At 36.7% G+C, this 25,108-nt stretch overlaps 1 long non-coding RNA gene across 1 annotated transcript in view; it reads left to right on the forward strand.

The window, feature by feature from the left end:
- Nucleotides 1-25,108, forward strand: part of LOC307184135 — a 179,004-nt gene that overhangs the window by 61,030 nt on the left and 92,866 nt on the right. Inside the window, exons 4-6 of the long non-coding RNA XR_013827664.1 lie at nt 5,823-5,877; nt 9,605-9,837; nt 21,293-21,416. This is a non-coding gene — a long non-coding RNA (uncharacterized lncRNA). The remainder of the gene's footprint in view (nt 1-5,822; nt 5,878-9,604; nt 9,838-21,292; nt 21,417-25,108) is intronic.

A 25,108-nucleotide genomic window follows, 5' to 3' on the forward strand; every position in this document is an offset into this window, starting at 1 on the left:
AGTGATGAACAACACAATTACTGAAATTAAAAATACTCTAGAAGGAATCAGTAACAGAATAACTGAGGCAGAAGAACTGATAAGTGAGCTGGAAGATAAAATGGTAGAAATAACTGCCAGGGAACAGAATAAAGAAAAAAAGAATGAAAAGAATTAAAGACAGTCTCAGAGACCTCTGGCAAAACATTAAATGCAGCAACATTCGAATTATAGGGGGTCCCAGAATAAGAGGAGAAAAAGAAAGAGTCTGAGAAAATATTTGAAGAGATTATAGTCGAAAACCTCCCTAACGTGGGAAAGGAAATAGTCCAGTCCAGGAAGAAAAGAGAGTACCATACAGGATAAACTCACAGAGAAACACACCAAGACACATATTAATCAAACTATCAAAAATTAAATACAAAGGAAAAATATTAAAAGCAACAAGGGAAAAACAACAAATAACATACAAGGGAATCCACATAAGGTTAACAGCTGATCTTTCAGCAAAAACTCTTCAAGCCAGAAGGAAGTGGCAGGACATATTTAAAGTGATGAAAGGGAAAAACCTACAACCAAGATTACTCTACCCAGCAAGGATCTCATTCAGATTTGACACAGAAATTAAAACCTTTACAGACAAGCAAAAGTTAAGAGAATTCAGCACCACCAAACCAGCTAAACAACAAATGCTAAAGGAACTTCTCTAGGGAGGAAACAGAATAGAAGGAAAAGACCTACAATAACAAACACAAAACAATTAAGAAAATGGTAATAGGAACATACATATTGATAATTACCTTAAAAGTAAATGGATTAAATGCTCCAACCAAAAGACATAGACTGGCTGAATGTATACAAAAACAAGACCCATATATATGCTGTCTACAAGAGACCCACTTCAGACCTAGGGACACATACAGACTGAAAGTGAGGGGATGGAAAAAGATATTCCATGCAAACGGAAATCAAAAGAAAGCTGCAGTAGCCATTTTCATCAGACAAAATAGACTTTAAAATAAAAACTATTACAAGAGACAAAGAAGGACACTACATAATGATCAAGGGATCAATCCAAGAAGAAGATATAACAATTGTAAATATTTATGCTCCCAACAGAGGAGCACCTGAATACATAAAGGAAACGCTAAGAGCCATAAAAGGGGAAATCGACAATAGCACAGTTACACGAGGGGACTTTAACACCCCACTTTCACCAATGGACAGATCATCCAAAATGAAAACAAGCAAGGAAGCACAAGCTTTAAGTGATACATTAAACAAGATGGACTTAATGGATATTTATAGGACATTCCATCCAAAAACAACAGAATACACTGTCTTCTGAAGTGCTCATGGAACATTCCCCAGGATAGATCGTATCTTGGGTCACAAATCAAGCCTTGGTAAATTTAAGAAAATTGAAATCACATCAAGTATCTTTTCCGACCACAACACTATGATACTAGACATCAATTACAGGAAAAAGTCTGTAAAAAAAATACAAACACATGGCGCTAAACAATGCACTACTAAATAACCAAGGGATCACTGAAGGATTCAAAGAGGAAATCAAAAAATACCTAGAAACAAATGACAATGAACACACAACAACCCAAAACCTATGGGATGCAGCAATAGCAGTTTGAAGAGGGAATTTTATAGCAATACAATCCTGCCTCAAGAAACAAGAATCACCTCAAATCAACAACCTAACCTTACACCTAAAGCAAATAGAGAAAGAAGAACAAAAAAAACCCATAGTTAGCAGAAGGAAAGAAATCATAAAGATCAGATCAGAAATAAATGATAAAGAAATAAAGGAAACAATAGCAAAGATCAATAAACTAAAAGCTGGTTCTTTAAGAAGATAAACAAAATTGATAAACCATTAGCTAGACTCATCAAGAAAAAAAGGGAGAAGACTCAAATCAATAGATTTAGAAATGAAAAAGGAGAAGTAACAACTGACACTGCAGAAATACAAAGGATCATGAGAGATTACTACAACCAACTATATGCCAATAAAATGGACAACGTGGAAGAAATGGACAAATTCTTAGAAATGCACAACCATACCAGACTGAGCCAGGAAGGAATAGAAAATATAAACAGATCAGTCACAAGCACTGAAATTGAAACTGTGACTGAAAATCTTCCAACAAACAAAAGCCCAGGACCAGATGGCTTCACAGGAGAATTCTATCAAACATTTAGAGAAGAGCTAACACCTATCCTTCTCAAATTCTTCCAAAATATAGCAGAGGGAGGAACACTCCCAAACTCATTCTATGAGGCCACTATCACCCTGATACCAAAAGCAGACAATGATGTCACAGAAAAAGAAAACTATAGGCCAATATCACTGATGAACATAGATGCAAAAATCCTCAACAAAATACTAGCGAAGAGAATCCAACAGCACATTAAAAGGATCATACACCATGATCAAGTGGTGTTTATCCCAGGAATGCAAGGATTCTTCAATATACACAAAAAAATCAGTGTGATACACCATATTAACAAACTGAAGGAGAAAAACCATATGATCATCTCAATGGATGCAGAAAAAGCTTCTGACAAAATTCAACACCCATTTAGATAAAAACGGTCAAGAGAGTAGGCAAAGAGGGAATTTACCTCAACATAATAAGGGCTATATATGACAAACCCACAGCCAACATTGTTTTCAATGGTGAAAAACTGAAACCATTTCCACTAAGATCAGGAACAAGACAAGGTTCTCCAGCCTCACCACTATTATTCAACATATTTTCCAGAAGTTTTAGCCACAGCAATCAGAGAAGAAAAAGAAATAAAAGGAATACAAATCGGAAAAGAGGAAGTAAAGCTGTCACTGTTTGCAGATGACATGATACTACACATAGAGAATCCTAAAGATACTACCAGAAAACTACTAGAGCTAATCAACGAATTTGGTAAAGTAGCAGGATACAAAATTAATGCACAGAAATCTCTTGCATTCCTATACACTGATGATGAAAACTCTGAAAGAGCAATTAAGGAAACACTCCCATTTAACATTGCAACAAAAAGAATAAAATACCTAAGAATAAACCTATGTAAGGTGAGAAAAGACCAGTATGCAGAAAACTATAAGACACTGATGAAAGAATTAACATGATACTAACAGATGGAGAGATACCATGTTCTTGGACTGGAAGAATCAGTATTGTGAAAATGACCATATTACCCAAGGCAATCAACAGATTCAATGCAATCACTATCAAATTAGCAATGGCGTTTTTCAGAGAACTAGAACAAAAAATTTCACAATTTGTAAGGAAACACAAAAGACCCCGCATAGCCAAAGCAATCTTGAGAAAGAAAAATGGAGCTGGAGGAATCAGGCTCCTGGACTTCAGACTATACTACAAAGCTACAGTAAGCAAGACAGTATGGTACTGGCACAAAAACAGAAAGATAGATCAATGGAACAGGATAGAAAGCCCAGAGATAAAGCCACACACATATGGGCACCTTATTTTTGATAAAGGAGGCAAGAATATACAATGGAGAAAAGACAGCCTCTTCAATAAGTGGTGCTGGGAAAACTGGACAGCTATATGTAAAAGAATGAAATTAGAACACTCCCTAACACCATACACAAAAATAAACTTAAAATGGATTAAAGACCTAAATATAAGACCAGACACTATAAAACTCTTAGAGGAAAACATAGGCAAAACACTCTATGACATATCACAGCAGGATCCTTTTTGACCCACCTCGTAGAGAAAGGGCAATAAAAACAAAAATAAACACATGGGACCTAATAAAACTTAAAAGCTTTTGAACAGCAAAGGAAACCATAAACAAGACATAGAGCCCTCAGAATGGGAGAAAATATTTGCAAATGAAGCAAATGACAAAGGATTAATCTCCAAAATTTCCAAGCAGCTCATGCAGCTCAATATCAAAAAAACAAACAACCCAATCCAAAAATGGGCAGAAGACCTAAATAGTCATTTCTCCAAAGAAGATGTACAGATTGCTAACAAACACATGAAAAGATGCTCAACTTCACTAATCATTAGAGAAATGCAAATCAAAACCACAATGAGGTGTCACCTCACTTCAGCCAGAATGGCCATCATCAAAAAATCTACAAACAATAAATGCTGGAGAGGGTGTGGAAAAAAGGGAACTCTCTTGCTTTGTTGGTGAGAATGTAAGTTGGTACAGCCACTATGGAGAACTGTATGGAGGTTCCTTAAAAAACTAAAAATAGAACTACCATATGACCCAGAAATCCCACTACTGGGCTTATACCCTGAGAAAACCATAATTCAAAAAGAGTCATGTACCACAATGTTCATTGCAGGTCTATTTACAATAGCCTGGACGTGGAAGCAACCTAAGTGTCCATCAACAGATGAATGGATAAAGATGTGGCACATATATACAATGGAATATTATTCAGCCATAAAAAGAATTGAAATGTAGTTATTTGCTGTGAGGTGGATGGACCTTGAGTCTGTCATACAGAGTGAAGTATGTCGGAAAGAGAAAAACAAATACCGTATGCTAACGCATATATATGGAATCTAAAAAAAAAGGAAAGTGCTTCTGATGAATCTAGGGGCAGAACAGGAATAAAGACACAGGTGTAGAGAATGGACTTGAGGACACAGGGAGGGGGAAGGTTAAGCTTCAATGAAGTAAGAGAGTAGCATTGACATATATACACTGCCAGATGTAAAATACATAGCTAGTGGGAAGCAGCTGCATGGCACAGGGAGATCAGCTTGTTGCTTTGCGACCACCTAGAGGGATGGGATAAGGAGGGTGGGAGGGAGACTCAAGAGGGAGGGCATATGGTGATATACGTATGCATATAGCTGATTCACTTTGTTATACAGCAGAAACTAACACAACACTGTAAAGCAATTATACTCCAATAAAGATGTTAAAGAAAAATAGAATATGAAGAATCTTAGAAACCTGAAAAAAAAGAATAATTATAATGTTGCTGATTAATAGTTATTTTTTTAAATGAAGGATGCCAGATGAAAAAGCACAGATCTCCCTGGTTTCAGAGAGTGAAGTCAATAGTTTTCTCCATGCTATTTCAATGTGAAGGTGACAAAAACAAAGATCTAAAGCAATAGTAGCAAGAAAAGAATTCATGGAACCGAATCAATTCTTATTGCTAACAGTCGTGTAAACTGAAATGGTCACAGTTTTCTGAAAGGGTCTTAAAGGATGTAAATCGATGCTGAGAGGCAAAGGTGAACACGCTGGGCTAGTGTCTTTGGTCTCCTTGAGAGTAAATGCATTTCTTTTGTTTTTAAATTAATTTATTTTATTTATTTATGGCTGCATTGGGTCTTCGTTGCTGCACGCGGGCTTTCTCTAGTTGCAGCAAGCGGGGGCTACTCTTCTTGCGGTGCACGGGCTTCTCATTGTGGTGGCTTCCTTTGTTGAGGAACATGGGCTCTCGGCGCACAGGCTTCAGTAGTTGTGGCACGTTCGCTTCAGTAGTTGTGGCTCATGGGCTCTAGAGCGCAGGCTCAGTAGTTGTGGCGCACAGGCTTAGTTGCTCCGTGGTTCGTGGGATCTTCCCAGACTAGGGCTTGAACATATGTCCCCTGCACTTGCAGGCGGATTCTTAACCACTGTGCCACCAGGGAAGTCCGAGAGTAAATGCATTTCTAAGAGTAAAATGTGATTTAAAAAAAAAAAAAACCTACGATTTTGTGGAATGTTCTGTATTCTCTATTCACATGTTCATAGTACTTTGCAAGTCATCACCTGAATTAACACATTTAATTCTCACGACCACCCCTATAAGACAGAGTGTTTTCCTCTCCATTTTTCAGGTGGGGAAACTAAGGCCTAGACCTGTTTGACAACTTTCCCAGGATCATGCAGCTGGTAGGTGGAAGTGCCAATATTCAGACACAAGTATGCCTTAGTGTGACTTACATACTTAGTCACAAGTATGACTTAGATCTGATCTCCGAACCAAAATGCTGCCTCAATCTTAAACCAAAGGTAGAAAAGACAATGGCTTCATGTGTGATTAGTGACTTTATGTCTTTGTACAGGAAGATTCCTCAGGTGCCATATTCAAACTTAAATGGATCTTAGGGAAAATTTTGTCAGTCCTCATTTCACAGACAAGGAAAATAATTCTCAGAGAATAGAAAGAATTGGCTCAAGAATGTCCTTTGTCTCTGTGGGATTAAAACCCCAAATCCCTCTGATGCCAAAACCTTAACTCTTTTAAGCCCTATTCTCTGTTCCTTCCCACAAATTAATTTCCCCGTTGATTTCTCACAACACTAGAAAGTCCAATACTGAGAATTTTTTGGAATAAAGGTACTTGTAGTCAGAAATCCTCAACTGACACATGGCTTCGTTGCCCTGAGGGAACCACACAGTAGTTACTGTTTTTCTCTGGGTTTGTAGTTCCATCAGAGGGCTTCTTCTCTATTTTCCAGGAGGAAGAGACAGAGGAGTACACTCTGGGCCTATTCTGTCCCCTCCACTCACATATTTTCTGCCTTGGGGAAAAAATGTATCCATAGTTGCTCTCTTAGTGAACAGGTTATTTGTTACAAATTGTTCTTGAGCATTCAGAACATCATACTGTAGAGAATAGTATAGCATCTTAAGTGCAGGCATTGTACTGTTTGTTTGGTTTTTTACATTGAAGAGGTTCTTTGTTGTTGTTTTCAGCAACTGTACAGGTAAATGTATAGCTTATTCATTCTTGCTTCATGACCCCATGGGGAGCTGGAGCATTCATGTTCAGAGAAAACTCTTTGAAATGAGTCCACAAAGAAGACTTCCCTCCAAGGACCCAGAGCCCTGTAAGTTGAAGGTGGGCACAGAAAGTTGTAAAGCAAGTGACATCTTCCAGTGATTTTTCTCTGGCACCCTCCCACTTTCCAAACTTTGCTGTACCTCCAAAGTTGTCTTTTTTTCTATTGTGGCTGAGGATTGCAGCTGTATATCTAATAAAAACCAGTACTGTCAGGAGAGCGGCTCACTCTGCATCTAAGGCTCTATTGTTAGGCTTTTTGGATAGGCAGAGCCATTTCCTGATCAACGGAATGTCTTGACAATTCTGACATGTACCAAGGAAACATTCATCACAGTCATGACTACAGAAGGTAGATTTTTACTTTACTTAAACCTGCATCAAGGAATTTGCAGTTTAGCATCCCATGCTCATTTTTCTTGAACCGCTTAGGTAGAATAATTTACATGGTGAGCGAAGGACTAGCTTAAACAATGCTCTCCTTAGGAACTCTGACCACTAACAACACTGCAGAAACAATACATATTGACTCCCCTCCCCCTTTTTTTTGGCAGATTTAAGCAGGGTAAGATTTCTTCATAATAAAAATGTGATTGAATCATTAACCTTACTCCATTCCACAGATGAATGTCAATTATAGTCCACTACCAGAAAATTGTTAAAAAATCTAAATTACTGTAATTTGGCACTCATCTTTCATAGCCATTCTGCAGAGAGAACAGGGCATGGACAAGCGGCCTCAGCTTCCTTTGGAGAATAACACAGGATGAGGCAGCGAGGCTAAGGCACTGAGCTCTGTGTTTGTGGCTCTTTTAACAGCTGCCTCTGAGGAGCTGCTAAACTATCCTCAACTCTTCCCAATTTAAAGAGAAAAAGCTTCCTTTGAAATCTGCACTGTTGTTAATTTCAGATCTTTTACATCGGCTAGAGCAGGGTTTTTCAAAGTTTACTCTGTTCCACTGTATGTTGGAGTAGGGGGGTAGGAAGGGATAGAGTCCCAGGAGAATAATTCCATGAGAAAGTACTGTGGATACTATATAAATGTATGTGTAACTTTTTCTAATAGTTTAAAATCACTTTTTTTTATTTCTTTTTATTTTAGGTACACATCTACAGTTTAGTCTTTATCGTATAGCAGGCATGCTTAGAGCAATCAAAGGACTCCACCTGAAAGCAAAGAGTATAAATATAGTCACTTACAGGCAAGAAATGTATTATTTGTGTGTGTGTATATTTGTGTGTTGTGTGTGTGTGTGTGTGTGTATGTGTGATTCAGATAAAAATGAATAGTTTGCCTTTGACAAGTTGCCAGTCTCACTGTAGAGTTTACTTAATATGTAGTTTTTCTTTCTTCTATTATTCCTCTTTGTTTTCCTTCATTTAAAAAAGAAATTCAGTTTGCCCCTTTACAATGAGTCATTGGCTATATAAACTATTACTTTATTTTATTATGATTTATTATACATGTTACTTAAATGGCAATAGATTTTTTAAAACCTACATATATAATTAAATTACTGCTGCATAATCAAATTTCTGAAGACATTTATTTCCAACATAAAGGCAACATTTAACAGTTTGAAAATTCTTGGTCTAAAATTCATATAACTATAGCTTTGGTCTCACAATTCCTGGTTTTAGAAATTTTGGCATTCCTCTGTTTTCTTTTCACGATCTTTTACCACTTCCTTCTCCATCAAGCTGACCTTTTATTTTAATGGGTTTTCCAGAGGAAACTTGCTGTAATAGAGGCAGTCTATTGTCAGACATGATTTCAGATGACAACTTCGCAGTGTTGGTGTACTTTATGTTACTTAACTGAATAGGAATAGACAGTTTAACAAGGCATTTTCTATATCATTTTATTTTTACCTGGCAAAACCAGGATGACTCATCACCAAGGTTTTAGGTAAATATTAAACTAAGGAGACAGGAGGAGGCTGAAGGGGGTGTGGGTTCTGGTTTTGCCAAGATGAAGAAATAAGTTTCAGCCTCTGTCCTCCATAATGAATGCTGGAGAAATTATAGAAGCGAAAGGAACTATAAATTTAAGGAACTCATAGAGGACAAACACTCCCCCCACCCCCCACCCCCCTCGCAGAGGGAAGACCATCTGAGGACTAGTTTGCACAGGATAACTGGGTAGTAGCCTGAGGCAGAGGAAAGGCAGAGGCAGAAAATGGGAGAATGGGATAGAACAGTGGTTCTCCAATGTGCTACGAAGACCAGTAGCATCAGTATCACCTCAAGCTTATTAGAAATACAAATTTAAAAATACAAATTATTGGCTAATTCCAGACCTACTGAATCAGAAACCTAGGCTAAAGCCTAGCTATTTATGTTTAAACAAGCCATCCAGGTAATCTGATACATGCTAAAATTTGAAATAAAAAGTTTTGTTAAGCTTCACTTGCCTTTTTCTTGCTCTGCAGGTCTCATGGCCTGCAAGCTTTACTGCAAACACCTTCCTTTCCCCAACAGCTCAGAGGATCACTGCTGTTGCCAATTCAGGGAGTAGTACAGCAGTGCAAAAAAAGGCCTGCTCCAGCAAGAAGTTATTAACATAGGTATAGACTGACTCGCTGTTCTCCAGCATTTATTTCCCCATTAAACTCTTCAGTTTTCAGCCTCCAGAGTGAACCTGCTTCTGTTGATTCACCTAAGGCTTTAAAGAAACCCTGATTGGAGTAGCTGCCTGCTGGAGGGTCAGCCAAAAGGTCACCAGGGATTCTGTGGAGCCTGAGATACTCAGCTGTGGGGGCTTATCTCCACCTGCCCAACTCACCTGGACTGATTGATTCAGCGTTTAATCTTGTGCCATTTTCCATTAACCAGATAGAACAGCTGACACCCTCAAGAAGACATAGGTTCAGCAGACACAAGAATGAGACCTATGGAGAATGATGTCAGCAAGATGGCGACATAGGTGGTTCCTGACTTGGCTCCCCCTCAGGAGAACAGATGACAGCTATTCATGAACAAGACACCATTGAGAGAATCCAAGAACACTGGCGTGAGGCTGAAGCACCCCTCTGCACCACAGAGACCAAGACAGGCTGCAATCCAAGGTAAGAGAAGTGACTGCAGGCTGACCGCAGTGCCCCTCCCGCAGGCCAGCGCCGTAGCAGGCGGAGAGCTTTCCCCTGAGCCTCCGGGGCCTCCAGGGGGACAGCCAGCCCCCCCAGCACTGTGGATCGCTTTGTGGGAGCCCCTACTCTGGTCTCGACCCGTGGGGATTACAGGGGAATCTGTGATGGAGACCTCTGAGAAGGGGTGGATCCAGGATTATGAGGCCTGAAAATTATACCGTTTTATATCTTGCAAAACAGGAAAACAAAATCACAGATACAAAATCAGGTATGAAAACGATTATTTGTTTAGGCTGACACGAGAAATAGCAATAAAATGCACATGTTTTAAAACTGAGAGATAACACGAACATCACTAAGTCTAGAAAAAGTATTTCTATTAATTAACCAGATGACAAATTCCTATAAAACTGTTTTCCTTTTTTTTCTTTATTTTCTTTGTTCACCTCTTTATCTGTCAACAGTTGTATTAACAAAGATAACTACAATTTAAAACCAGAAATATATTTTATCCTTTTCTATAATATGGTTGTTCAATTTTGCTTTTCTTACTGATACCTGGATGCATAAATCATACAACTTCATACACTGACATGTTTTTGATACTGCTATAGATTTGTGCTTTATAGTCACAGGACATCTTACCAATCCTATTTTGCATGATTGTATCAAGAAAGGAAAATTGTATGTTGCATTTGAAATTATGTATTTTGAATTTTCAAGTATATTTTTAAAAACAGAGAACTTCCATTTTGACTAGGGGATCATTGAAAAACAAATTCTCTTACAATTTTCCATATCTGATGATTGGAATCATTTTTTCACATATTATTTTTTAGCTTTGTGCATTTCAAACCACTTCCTTTATATTCTCAGTGCTGGACACTGAAGAACATTCTCATACTACAATACGACCTTTTACATGTCATGATGCAGGATGAGTTGGCACAGTGCACTGAACGAGTATTCCCAGAAGCTATTTTTACACAGGTACAGCTAGTAATAACTGTACTCAGGAGTTACTGTGAACCATGTCTCTTAGAATGGAAGTGGAAACAGAAGAAAGAGATGGAAGTCTTAACTGGCTGCATACAAGTATCTTACTTTTGCAGATGTGCAAAAATATATGACCATTTGGTAGTGAGAGTCCGTGACTCAAGCTTTATTAGTGTGTTAGGGTTGAACAGAGAAAGTCCACAGGAGATAAGTGTATATGGAGAGGGAGAGAGAGAAGAGAGAGAGAGAGAGATTAGTTATAAGGAATTGGCTCACTTGATAGTAGAAGCAAATGCATAATCTGTGCAGAGTAGCTTGGAGACCCAGGGAAGAGTTGATGTTGCACTTCGAGTCCAAAGGCTGTCTACTGACAGAATCCCTTCTTCCTATAGGGAGGTCAGTCTTTTTATAGAAAGACCTTCAACTGATTGGATGAGGTCCACCCACATTATGGTCTACTTTACTCAAAGTCCGCTGATTTAAATGTTAATCTCATATTAAAAAATTGCCTTTACAGAAACCTCTAGAATGATGTTTGACCAAATATCTGGATACCATGGCCTAGTCAAGTTGACACATTAAGTTAAGCATTACAGTGGTGACCCTTCCTCTTTACCTGAGGAGTTCAACTGCCTCAAAAGCAAATCAATGAATAGAATAGTATATGTATTCTGAAGCAGATGTACTGGAACAGAGGGACTCTAGTGGTGTGTACTGTTCATCCATATTGACTTCTTCTCTCCAGGGAAATAGGAGAGTTGCCCTTTTCCACCTTTGCAGTTAGGCAGGATCACGTGACTAGTACTGGGCCACTTCTTTATAAGTCAAAGTTATGATTTATTACTAAAGTATGAAGCTTTTAATTGCCAGTACAGGATTCTCCAGAGCTCTTTTTCCCCTGCTGTGTTGGCCAAATGTGTTGCATGCTCCAGACAGTTCAACTACATGGTGGTGGAGCCTCCAACTATCTGGATTTCTGAGACACCACATCCTGTTGCCCTGGAGCATTGCTGAGGCTTGTAATGGACTTTGCATGAGTTAAACCACTGAGGTTTTAGGATTTTTTATTACTACATCATAATCTATTCTAATACATGAACCAATAAATTAAAATAACCATGCTAATTTTAAAGAAATAAGGGATGATATTAATAAGAAACATAACTAGTATCATAAGGAGTAACCAAATAGAAAATACGGTATGAAAAATTATTTAAAGTATAGAATCTAATGTGTGGGATGGATATATCTGATGGATATCGCTGAAGAACAATTTAGTCGAATTGGAAAATCAGATTGGAAAACCCTCCAGAAGTCGTTAGGAAATAATAAAGAGTTTAAAAATATAAAAGGAAAGGCCAAAGAGATATGAAAGATTGGAATAGAAGATACAGTGGAGAGTTCAGAAGGAAGGAAAAAAGTAAAAATGGAGAGAAGAAAATATTTGAAGAAATAATGGAAGTAAATTTCCCAGAATAAAAAAATAAGCTTCAGATGTAAAGGGTTCATACAGCATCAAGAGAAGATACAAAGAAGAAAAATCCACATTGTTGAGAAATTTAAGAATATCAGAATCAAAGATGGAATACTAAGTAAAGTCAGTGAGAGGATTACCTACAAAGGAAAAAAACCTTAGGTTAACTTTGAACTTCTCACCAGTAATACTAGAAGTAAGAAGGTAACAGAGTAATATTTTTGAAGTATAAAAGGAAGTGAACTGGGACTTCCCTGGTGGTCCAGCGGGTAAGACCCCACACTCTCAATGCAGGGGGCCTAGGTTAGATCCCTGGTCAGGGAACTAGAACACACATGCAGGCCGCAACTAAGAAGTCTGCGTGCTGCAACTAAAGATCCTGTGTGCTGAAAGTAAGACCCGGCAGAGCCAAAAATAAATAAATATTTTTTAAAAAGAAGGAAATGAACTTTGATGTATAACTTTATGTCCAGCCAAATTACTATTCAGATGAAGACATTTAATGAAAATACTCCAGGCATTAAAAAATGAAAATCTTAGAAGAGTTGTCACACAAAGATCCATTGTAAGAGCATTTCTGAGAAATAGGAGAGAAACAATTTTAGGAGATGAGGCAAGATAGCTGAAGTAAGAGTGATCATATATCTTGGTAAAAGTTATTTTTGTTTATTAAAAAATGAAACTAGGATTAATGAAACAAAAATGAAAACACGTCCAAAATTAACTTAGAAGTAAAATTCTAGCCATCATTAATATGATGAGAAGGAGAAGACCAAATGACATGAGAGAGTACCAAAGTACTTACTTGTTAGTGGTAAGGTATAAATGTCAATGTACTTAAGAAAACAAGAGAGTTAATATTAAGTTAGGATAGTGACAGTGTTTTCTTATCCCTCTACAATTTGTTTTAGCCTATTGCTCTACTTATGTTTCTGAGGTCTAGAGTTTTTTATTTTTTAAACAGAGAATGAATCATATGCCTAATTTCTCACTATTTCTGCAAAGCATGCTCCTTCTCTCTCTCTCTCTCTCTCTCTCTCTGTCTGTCTCTCTGTCACACACACACACACACACACACACACACACACACATTTATACACATGTATATATATACACACACAGAAATAATGAGCCATATTACATTTATTTTCCTATCTGGATGATTGGATTGAGTTGAATTCAGTTCCATGTCGCCAAAATTAAAGATTTTCAGACTGACTTTATCCCTTCTTGTCTCATTGCATACATTTATTTTCCATTTAATTTTTAATGCTAGTTCAACAAGACATTGGGGAAGCCAAAACAAGTATAGGTACATTTTGAGTAAAAATATTCTAACTAGAGTAGTAAATATAAACCAATCACAGGAACTACTATAGGTAGTACTGCCTATAATCACTATAGATATCTATAACTATAGATACTACTGCTATAAGCACTATGTAACTACTGTAGATACTACTCACTACTAATATTAAAGGTGGATAAAATTTTATAATTTATATCTATAAATTCATATAAATGTAAAATAAGTAAGCATAAATATATGTAAATCATACTTTTATGTGGGCAGAGAAAGATTATTACTGTCATTTTATAGATAGGGAAATTGAAATTCAGAGTATTTACTTTCCTAAGAGTCTGGTGTGAATATAAGACTTGCTGATTTTGAGTTTGATGCTCTTTATGATACATCATGCTGTGATTTCATACAAAGAAGACTGAATATGTTTTTATTACTTTTGCACCTTTCAAGCCAAATTTAGTCAATCTCTAACATTCAATTTTTAGTTTAAACCTATGTCTCTATGACTACATGTGTGAACACAGGCATGTACACACATACACATGAGTTCACAGTACACCTTCTGCCTGAATACATACTCAGAAGATGAAGAGAATGCATAATTTTCCTAATACCTGATTTTTTCTCCTCATAATGAAGACCATAATTTACCAAGTGACTTTATATGCCAAACGCTGTATACATTAAATAATTCTATAATCCTAATACTATGTTAGTTAGAAACATTAAGTGGCTTATTTAAAGTCGCAAAGCTAATAAGTCGCAGAGATGGAATTCAAATCCATACTGACTCCAATTCCCTTGTGTTTAATAACTTGGCCCTGCAACTAGCTGAACATAAATATAAAGCTCCAGGGATTAATTTTGTGAGTGAGTTGAGAACAATATACTCAAAAGATAGATATGAAAGAGTCCATGCAGGACTTGTTTCTAACATTGGCAGTTCTAGGGCAAGCCTACGGCAGGGGCCCATGCCACCCCTGGTATAGACTTGGAGCCATTCACAGAGGGAATTCCAGGTGCTGGGCATCTGGACTGTGATGGCGGGCCGCACAGGCTTTGTCCTCTTGGCCCCATGGACTCCTTGCCTTGTGGAGAGAGGTGCAGCCACAGAAGGGCCAGAGTGGACCTGGCTGCAGTTTCCAGGGTAATGGTACATGGTAAATATTTAACTGCCAGATTTTCACAAAATGGAAGGAAATGAGATTCTTTATACCAGATGAAAGGCAACTAAATGGGACCTAGAATATTTTAACTTTTTTACATTTTTTAAAAATTTTATATTGGAGTATAGTTGATTAACAATGTTGTGTTAGTTTCAGGTGTACAGCAAAGTGATTCAGTTATACATATACATGTATCTATTCTTATTCAAGTTCTTTTCCCGTTTAGATTATTACAGAGCACTGAGCAGAGTTCCCTACGCTATACAGTAGGTCCTTATTGGTCAACTATTTAAAATGTAGTAGCGTGTACATGTCAATCCCAAACTCCTAACTATCCCTTCCCCCCGGTAGCCATAAGTTCATTCTCTAAGTCAATGAGTCTGTTTCTATTTTGTAAATAAGTTCATTTGTATCACTTTTTTTAGAAGGAATATTTTAATTTAAAGAAATCATTTTTGGAAATTAGATACTCAGAGATAGAACATTTACCGTATGCAAATAATCATTAAGATAAATAAATTAACCTCATTAGTAATGAAAGAAATATAGATTTAAAGCAAAACTAATGTTATTTCTCATCTTTCAACCTAACACAGTCTCCTTTAGAATAAGACTAAGCTAAATGCTAGCGAGATGGAAGTGAGGCTATCATTCAAATGTAAAACTAGTGGGAGAATTATCTGTCATAAACTCTTTTGGAAGGTAATTTGGAAATTTGAACAAAATGTTTGAAAATTTCCCTATTATTTGCCCTAATAATTTCACTTATGGAATATATCCTAAGAAAATAATCTGAAATGCCTAAAACCAGAGTATATGTACTATTGTGCATCACAGTGTTATTATAATGCTTAAAATGGTAGTAACCTAATAAACTTAATCATTAGGAAGTAGATATGTAGAATTTTGTAAATATATCTAATTGACTATTATATACTATTAAAAGATGACTTAAAGTTTTTAATAACAGGTGAATATTTGCATTCTAAATTTAAATTTCAAAAGCAACAATAGCTCATTTGTGTGCACGATATTATATTTACTCCATAAAGATATTTATAGATAAAAGACTAGAAGCACTTATATTAAAATCATAAATAAAGAGGATAGTAATTAAAATAAATCCCATAGTTGGTGGTCAGTGAAGCAATTGGGGGTCATTAAGTCTGTGTTTTCCACTGTTAGGTCTCTGTAAAATAAAGAACATGTTGAGATTTTGATTTTGTGAACAACAAAAAATGGGTGCATTGTTAAACATTTAAGCCACTTTAATCAATAAGGTTGATTTTCCATTGATTTGGATAGAACAATTATGAGAAATTAATGGAAATGATTTGATCATTTTTTATTGCCTATTTGCCACTTAGAAACTAAGGGTTTCATGATTGATATCATAGATAACAGACTACACTATTTTTATTCATATTATACCAACATTAAGACTATTTGTGAAAAATCCATGTTCTTTGAGTGTCCAAATATTATTTAAAATTTTGAGACAAGCTGGTCTTTAGTACTGTTTTCATTATTTTATTCAACAAATCTTTATAAAGCACACATTACATTCCAGGGATTATTAGGTACCTGAAATATAACAGATACAAGCAGAAATGGTCTTCATATTTTGGAATTCTTTAGAATTAATGTACCAAATGTAAATAATCCTAATAAGCTCTATAATCATATTTAATTATTCCTCAAAAACGTTTGAGAGTGTCCTATTTTGTGAGAACAGAGAATTACCAAATGAAAACCACTAGGGCATCATGGAGGCCACAGAGAGGTGGTTTGGGTTGACTTACTCAAAGGCAGTAGTTTAAATATTCACAAATTGGGCTTCAGAGAGATTGCTTGTGATGGTGATGAACTGGCCACTGAAAAAGACAGAAAACTTTGATTTGTTGTAGTTTGTAAGTGACCTTCATTGTGACCTTTTTTAGCCTATTTTAGTTCCTCCATAAATCAAATCTGAAAGAGTGGTAATTTCTCAATGAGTCAATTCTTAAAATTCAGTGTAATCTCTATGTGGAAAAGGCTGAATGACTACAAATATATTCTTCACTAAAATCAGAAGCACTAAAAATTTGATATAATTGGGACATCAAAAACAATTTTTTAACCAAATTTTTATTGAAGTATAGTTGATTTACAATGTTGTGTTAGTTTCAGGTATACAGCAAAGTGATTCAGTTATACATACATATATATTCGTTTTCAGATTCTTTTCCATTATATATTATTACAAGATATTAAATATAGTTCGTGTGCTATATTGTAGGTCCTTGTTGTTTATCTATTTTATATATAGTAGTGTGTATATGTTAATCCCAAACTCCTAACTTCTCTCTCCCTCCAACCTGGTTCCCTCCCCCACTCTCCACTTTGGTAGCCACAAGTTTGTTTTCTGTGTCTGTGAGTCTATTTCTCTTTTATAAATAAGTTCATTCATATCCTTTTTTTTAGATTCCATATATAAGTGATATCATATGATATTTGTCTTTGTCTGTCTGACTTACTTCACTTAATATGATAATTTCTAAGTCTATCCATGTTACTGCAAATGACATTATTTCATTTTTTTTATGGCTAAGTAACATTCCATTGTGTATATATACCATATCTTCTTTATCCATTCATCTGCTGATGGACAGTTAGGTTGCTTCCACGTCTTGGCTAAAAAACAATTTAACATTCATTTCCTTAATATGTGTTACTTCACCTAGCAATGAGAAAGAGAGCAGCCCTGACTTTTTATTTTTTAATTTTTAAAAGAAATGTTTTATCAAATGATGAAAACATACCAGACAAATTTTTTCTGGTATTAACATATTCTGAACAAGTGGTTATAAATGAAGTACTAATTGACTTCAGAGGAGAATCACAGATTTTTTTTTCCCAGCAAGATGGAACAATAAATTAAATTCAGATTTTTCACAGTTTGATGATAAATACATTTATTTAGCAAAAGTACGTCATGCAGCTGTGATTGTAGAAAAAGTTATGCTACTTGCCAAGTTAAATCAGATATTATTTAGAAAAGAACCTCTATATTATGAAATTTAAAGTGTCATAAGATGGAATAGTTTATTTTGAAATAAAAAGTCTCATCATTAAAGTGTCCCTGTGAGCTCACCAACAATACTGACAAAAAACAAATATGAAAAAAGAAAACCTCTATGCTTTTCCCTAGTTGAATTGAATTCTTAAATGTATCATGATAGAATAGTTTTTGTGAATGGTACCTTATAATAATTACTTGGTAAAGAGTCATAACACTTTATTAACAAATAGATGGCACAGCATGAAAAAAATATCCATTTTATACACACACACACACACACAGCTTAGTGATGAACATGTTTTATTAATTGAAGCTCTACTTGAACTGACTTTTTTTAAATTAATTAATTTATTTTATTTATTTGGCTGCGTTGGGTCTTAGTTGCAGTACGCGGGGTCTTCGTTACAGCATGCAGGATCTTTTGTTGCAGTGCGTGGGCTCTTCATTGCAGTGCACGGGCTTCTCTCTAGTTGCAGCATGCAAGCTCTTTAGTTGTGGTGCACAGGCTCTAGAGCGCGCGGGCTCAGTAGTTGCAGCAAATGGGCTTAGTTGCTCCGCAGCCTGTGGGATCTTAGTTCCCCGACCAGGGATCAAACCCGCGTCCCCTGCATTGGAAGGTGGATTCTTAACTGCTGGACCACCAGGGAAGTCCCTTGAACTGACATTTTTAAACTCTTTCGTATTCATCCAACTTCTCACATTTCATCTTTTTTTTAAAAGTTATAAACATTTTATCTGCTTCTCTAAATGAGATCCCTTTAAAAACATTGCTGGCAATCAATTTTCATCAATCAAGTTCTTTGACTTTTTTTTCAATTCTATCCAAAAAAAAAAAATTGTGTTTTGGATTACATTTGGCTCCTCTAGAAAATGTAATCACTTAAAGGAATTTTAAAGAGTATGAAACAATTTGTTGTGAGCTTCATCTCTGGTAGGCATTGACTGCAAATAATATACTTTTATAAAAACTCTAATTTCTTCCAATACATTATGCTATGATAGACTGGATTACTATTCCAACTCTTCACTTGATATCCCCCTGATCCCTGCTCCAGCTGCTACCATTTCCCAAGAGGACTGTGCCTCCTCATCTTTTGCCGCATTACTTTGCAGTGACCACTCCTACTGTATAGTTGGGGTATATTTTCTTATCCTAGTGATGTTGGGATTGAGCATGTAACTTGTTTTGACCAATGGACACATTGAAAAGTTATCACGTGCTTTTACTTGCCCTCTTGTGCCTCAGTTATTATCTTGAGAGGGACATTCTTTAGTTAGTTCACTGGTCCTGGGAAAAGAATAAGAGAGAAGCAGAGCCATCCCAATTGACCTGCAGAGCTGTGAGAACAAATCACTTGTTTTAAGCCACTGAAAACAAGTGGGTAATTTGTGGGTGGTTTGTTACACAACATGCTTGTGACAGTGTATAACGGATACACCCATGACTACCCTTGCTGATAAGTAACATTGAAGAAATTTCTGCAATGTATTTTTTCTTTTGGTAGATGCCTTATGTAACCCCCTTCCATGAAGTTGAAAAAAGAGTAACTTTTAGGAGACAGGAGACCTGGGTTCTGGTCTTTTCTTAGAAAACAAGTCAAGTGATCTTAGAGAAGTCCCTTATTCTTTCTGTGTTTCACTTGTAAAACTGAAGATAGTTAATACTTTGATACCTAAAGGCTGACACCTTAGATTTGGTGATATCTAGATCCAGATTTTATGACTTTAAATATACAATTTTATGAAATGAAGCCATATCATTATTTAAGGACAGTCCAGCTCCATTACTTGATATGGTTGCATAGCAAGTTAGTGTCTCTTTGAACTGCAGGAGTCCTGAAGCAGGACTTAGGAGACTTGGGGAGGAGGGAGGAACACCCACAGGATACGGCCAAAGGCAGCCACTGAACTAAGGTTTACGGAACCAAGAGGAGCAAAAACACTTTGGTGTCTGTAATAATATCCGAAATCAGAATTGGCAGGAGGAGATACAGTTTTCTGAACTTTGCTTCTGACGCTTTCTAAGCCTATATGCTTTCTTAACTCCTCTCTCATCTCTGAAGAGCATGGGTGTCATTTGACAAGTATGTTGTAGCAGCAAAAGATTACCATTTAGAGTTACGTAGCTGATTCCAGATTTGTTTGCTCTTTTTGGTTATGATTCGTGGTAAGAAATGAGCACGTATGCATATGTTCAGGTCAAACAAACTTAACTATTTTGCCAACTTCCATCACCCCTTGCTCCAGAGGTCAGGCTAGGGAGGTTCTTAGCTGAAAGGTAAGATTTACCATCTTCCTTCCCAGGCTGGTATATCAAAGAGGTAAGCCTACAGATAATTTTTTCATATTATATTTATTTATCCTCCTTTAGATTTTACAGAAGATTTGAGGCAAGGAATTGCCACACAGTCGGGCAGACTGGGGAATACAGGCTTTTAGCTGGGTGGCAAGCTGCCCAGATAAAAATGAACAGAATGGGAGAATGGGGATTGAGAAACAATTAACCATTTCTGCCACAGTGATAAATCTCTTTGTTTTGCTTCTGATTTTATGGCACTATAAAAAAGTTTGCTTTTTCACGACCTAATTTCCATTTATTCAACATGTTCATTCTTTCAGACTATAGTAATTCATATGGGTGCACACTGTAAGGTGCTATGTACTTATCCAGCATAGGTTCTTCTTGCCACGTTAGACGTCTATAAGAGATGCCTGATCAAAACAGTCATTTAGGTTTGGGATTTTTAAAGTCTATTTGTAGCACACTGCAGACATTTAGCTATGTGACTTTAGTTAAGATCATCTGCGTACTGCTAGGAACAAAAGGAGGTGACCTATGGTCATTTAATAGATAGGCGTTATGAATGCTTAAGGCTACAGTGTACATTGGTATAATGCAGGCAGCGCATAAGCCAATAAACTGTTGATTTTCTAACTAAATTGTGGAATAATTTTACAGCTGGACTCATCACAGACAATTTTGAAGAACCATTCTTTCCCTCTAATTGCACAGGCACTCCTTCCTGCAAGAGAATCCTAAGATGTTACACCTATCACACATTCTCTGGGTTAGTCTTGTGAAATTAATAGCTTGGGGCAGAAAACTCACATTACAAGCAGTGAAGTTATTGCAGGAATAAGCTCTAGGGGACTCTCTACATAGGACAGAGTGAGGAAAGATTTCAGGACAACATGAAGCATGGCCTTAGGAAAGAAGATACCACAGTAAAATGCTGAAAATCAGTAGTAGACAGGATTTCACAGTTGCTTTGTGCACATGGAGATGCGTGAGTCCTACTGACAGGAACGTGACTCTTGTTCTAGATCAATATAGTTTCCCTGAACAGCATTAGTAAATAAATTAATACTATTTTATATTTGTAAGAGTCCTTTCACGTACATCATTTCAGGTTATGTGTTGTTATTTACAGATCAAAGATGAGGAAATCGAGGTTCCTCTTCCAAGATCATATAAACACCAGCCAGTGCCTTGGAGGCATCTTGCCAAAATAGACCCAGCTTGCCTGTACCCAGAGAGCCTATTGAAAACACCAGGTACCAAAGACTCAGTCTCTGCAGAATTAAGTTTTATCATCCTGTATCTTTTCTGACCCTGAACCCCAATTTTTATCTCTGTAATTTCTGGCTTTCCACCCTGAATTTCCATGATAACTCAGTCCATTTCCCCCATAGGCTATGGTGCTACACCTTCTCTCCTTCTGCTTCCCAGCCCAACCTCAGTGAGCACTAAGTTTTGGACCTTTTGTGTCTGTTACAGCAATGGCTACAAAATGATTAAGTGAAAGAGCTGAGCACCAACCCAAGTCATAAACACCACATCTGATGTTTCTGCTGATTTATCATAATACTTTTCCAAGTCAACAGTATAATTGCCATTACTATTTTAAAGAGAACTGTGACTCTGAGCAGATTTTGACTTACAAAGACAAACAATTGTGCATTCATATGTCATTTAACTTTAATGTCACGCCACTGCATTTTCAGTCTTACAGTCTGTCTTTTTCTTCTTCAAAGTAATATTGTAAATGTTTTTGAAATCAAATTATGATCAGAGCCAAAGCTTGCATCCATTTAATCACTCATGTAGTTACTGATCACAATTTATTGCTTTGGTTTTAGTCAGTTTCCAAAGTTTTCATTCTTTTTTGAGACTATATTTTATTCCATTGTGTAGATGAGCATAATTAATTCCATCATTCTCCTATTATTGAATATTTAGATTGTTATCTTCTGTTTTAACTATAAATAATGCTGTACTGGTATATCTGTAGGATAAATTCCTAGAAGTGAAATTGCTGGTTAAGAGGGTATATGCATTTGTATTTTTTTTAACATCTTTATTGGAGTATATTGCTTTACAATGGTGTGTTAGTTTCTGCTTTATAACAAAGTGAATCAGCTATACATATATCCCCATATCTCTTACCTTTTGTGTCTTCCTCCCTCCCACCCTCCCTATCCAACCCCTCTAGGTGGTCACAAAGCACCAAGTTGATCTCCCTGTGCTATGTGGCTATTTCCCACTAGCTATCTATTTTACATTTGGTAGTGTATATATGTCCATGCCACTCTCTCACTTTGTCCCGCTTACCCTTCCCCCTCCCTGTGTCCTCAAGCTTATTCTCCATGTCTGCGTCTTTATCCCTGTCCTGACCCTAGGTTCATCAGAAGCTTTTTTTTTCCTTTTTTAGATTCCATATATATGTGTTGGCATATGGTATTTGTTTTCCTCTTCCAGACTTACTTCACTCTGTATGACAGACTCTGGGTCCATCCACCTCACTACAAATAGTTCAATTTCGTTTCTATTTCTGCTGAGTAATATTCCATTGTATATATGTGCCACATCTTCTTTATCCATTCATCTGTCGATGGACACTTAGGTTGTTTCCATGTCATGGCTATTGTAAATAGTGCTGCAGTGAACATTGTGGTACATGACTCTTTTTGAATTATGGTTTTCTCAGGGTATATGCCCAGTAGTGGGATTGCTGGGTCATATGGCAGTTCTATTTTTAGTTTTTTAAAGAACCTCCATACTATTCTCCATAGTGGCTGTATCAATTTACATTCCCACCAACAGTGCAAGAGGGTTCCCTTTTCTCCACACCCTCTCCAGCATTTATTGCTTGTAGATTTTTTTAATGATGGCCATTCTGACCAGTGTGAAGTAATACCTCCTTGTAGTTTGATTTGCATTTCTCTAATGATTAGTGATGTTGAGCATTCTTTCTTGCGTTTGTTGGCAATCTGTATATCTTCTTTGGAAAAATTTCTATTTAGGTCTTCTGACCATTTTTGGATTGGGTTCTTGGTTTTTTGATATTGAGCTGCATGAGCTGCTTGTAAATTTGGAGATTAATACTTTGTCAATTGCTTCATTTGCAAATATTTTCTCCCATTCTGAGGGTTGTCTTTTCTTCTTGTTTATGGTTTCCTTTGCTGTGCAAAAGCTTTGAAGTTTCATTAGGTCCCATGTGATTATTTTTGTTTTTATTTCCCTTTCTCTAGGAGGTGGGTCAAAAAGGATCTTACTGTGATTTATGTCATAGAGTGTTCTGCCTATGTTTTCCTCTAAGAGTTTTATAGTGTCTGGTCTTACATTTAGGTCTTTAATCCATTTTGAGTTTTTTTGTGTGTATGGTGTTAGGGAGTGTTCTAAATTCATCTTTTACATGTAGCTGTCCACTTTTCCCAGCACCACTTACTGAAGAGGCTGTCTTTTCTCCATTGTATATTCTTGCCTCCTTTATCAAAAATAAGGTGACCATATGTACGTGGGTTTATCTGTGGGCTTTCTATCCTGTTTCATTGATCTATATTTCTGTTTTTGTGCCAGTACCATACTGTCTTGATTACTGTAGCTTTGTAGTATAGTCTGAAGTCAGGGAGTCTGATTCCTCCAGCTCTGTTTTTCTTTCTCAAGATTGCTTTGGCTATTCGGGGTCTTCTGTGTTTCCATACAAATTGTGAAATTTTTTGTTCTAGTTCTGTGAAAAATGCCATTGGTAGTTTGATAGGGAGTGCATTGAATCTGTAGATTGCCTTGGGTAGTATGGCCATTTTCACATGTTGAGTCCTCCAACCCAAGAACATGGTATATCTCTCCATCTGTTTGTATCATCTTTAATTTCTTTCATCAGTGTCTTATAGTTATCTTCATACAGATCTTTTGTCTCCAAAGGTAGGTTTATTCCTAGGTATTTTATTCTTTTTGTTGAAGCAGTAAATGGGAGTGTTTCCTTAATTTCTCTTTCAGATTTTTCATCATTAGTGTATAGGAATGCAAGAGATTCTGTGCATTACTTTTGTATCCTGCTACTTTACCAAATTCATTGATTAGCTCTAGTAGTTTTCTGGTAGCATCTTTAGGATTCTCTATGTATAGCATCATGTCATCTGCAAACAGTGACAGCTTTACTTCTTCTTTTCCAATTTGGATTCCTTTTATTTCTTATTCTTCTCTGAATGCTGTGGCTAAAACTTCCAAAACACTGTTGAATAACAGTGGTGAGAGTGGGCAACCTTGTGTTCCTCCTGATCTTAGTGGAAGTGGTTTCAGTTTCTCACCATTGGGGATGATGGTGGCTGTGGGTTTGTCATGTATGGCTTTTATTATGCTGAGGTAAGGTCCCTCTATGCCTACTTTCTGGGGGTTTCTTATCATAAATCGGTGTTGAATTTTGTTAAAAGCTTTTTCTGCATCTATTGAGATGATCATATGGCTTTTATTCTTCAGTTTATTAATATGATGTATGACATTGATTGATTTGCGTATATTGAAGAATCCTTGCATTCCTGAGATAAACCCCACTTGATCATGGTGTATGATCCTCCTAATGTGCTGTTGGATTCTGTTTGCTAGTATTTTCTTGAGGATGTTTGCATCTCGTTCATCAGTGATATTGGCTTGTAGTTTTCTTTCTTTGTCACATCTTTGTCTGGTTTTGGTTATCAGGGTGATAGTGGCCTCGTAGAATGAATTTGGGAGTGTTCCTCCCTCTGCTATATTTTGGAAGAGTTTGAGAAGGATAGGTGTTAGCTCTTCTCTAAATGTTTGATAGAATTCACCTGTGAAGCCGTCTGGTCCTGGGCTTTTGTTTGTTGGAAGGTTGTTAATCACAGTTTTAATTTCAGTGCTTGTGAATGGTCTGTTTATATTTTGTATTTCTTCCTGGTTCAGTCTTGGAAGATTGTGCTTTTCTAAGAATTTGTCCATTTCTTCC

Source organism: Stenella coeruleoalba, assembly GCF_951394435.1.
Source record: "Stenella coeruleoalba genome assembly, chromosome: 3".
In the NCBI taxonomy this organism is placed as follows: domain Eukaryota; kingdom Metazoa; phylum Chordata; class Mammalia; order Artiodactyla; family Delphinidae; genus Stenella; species Stenella coeruleoalba.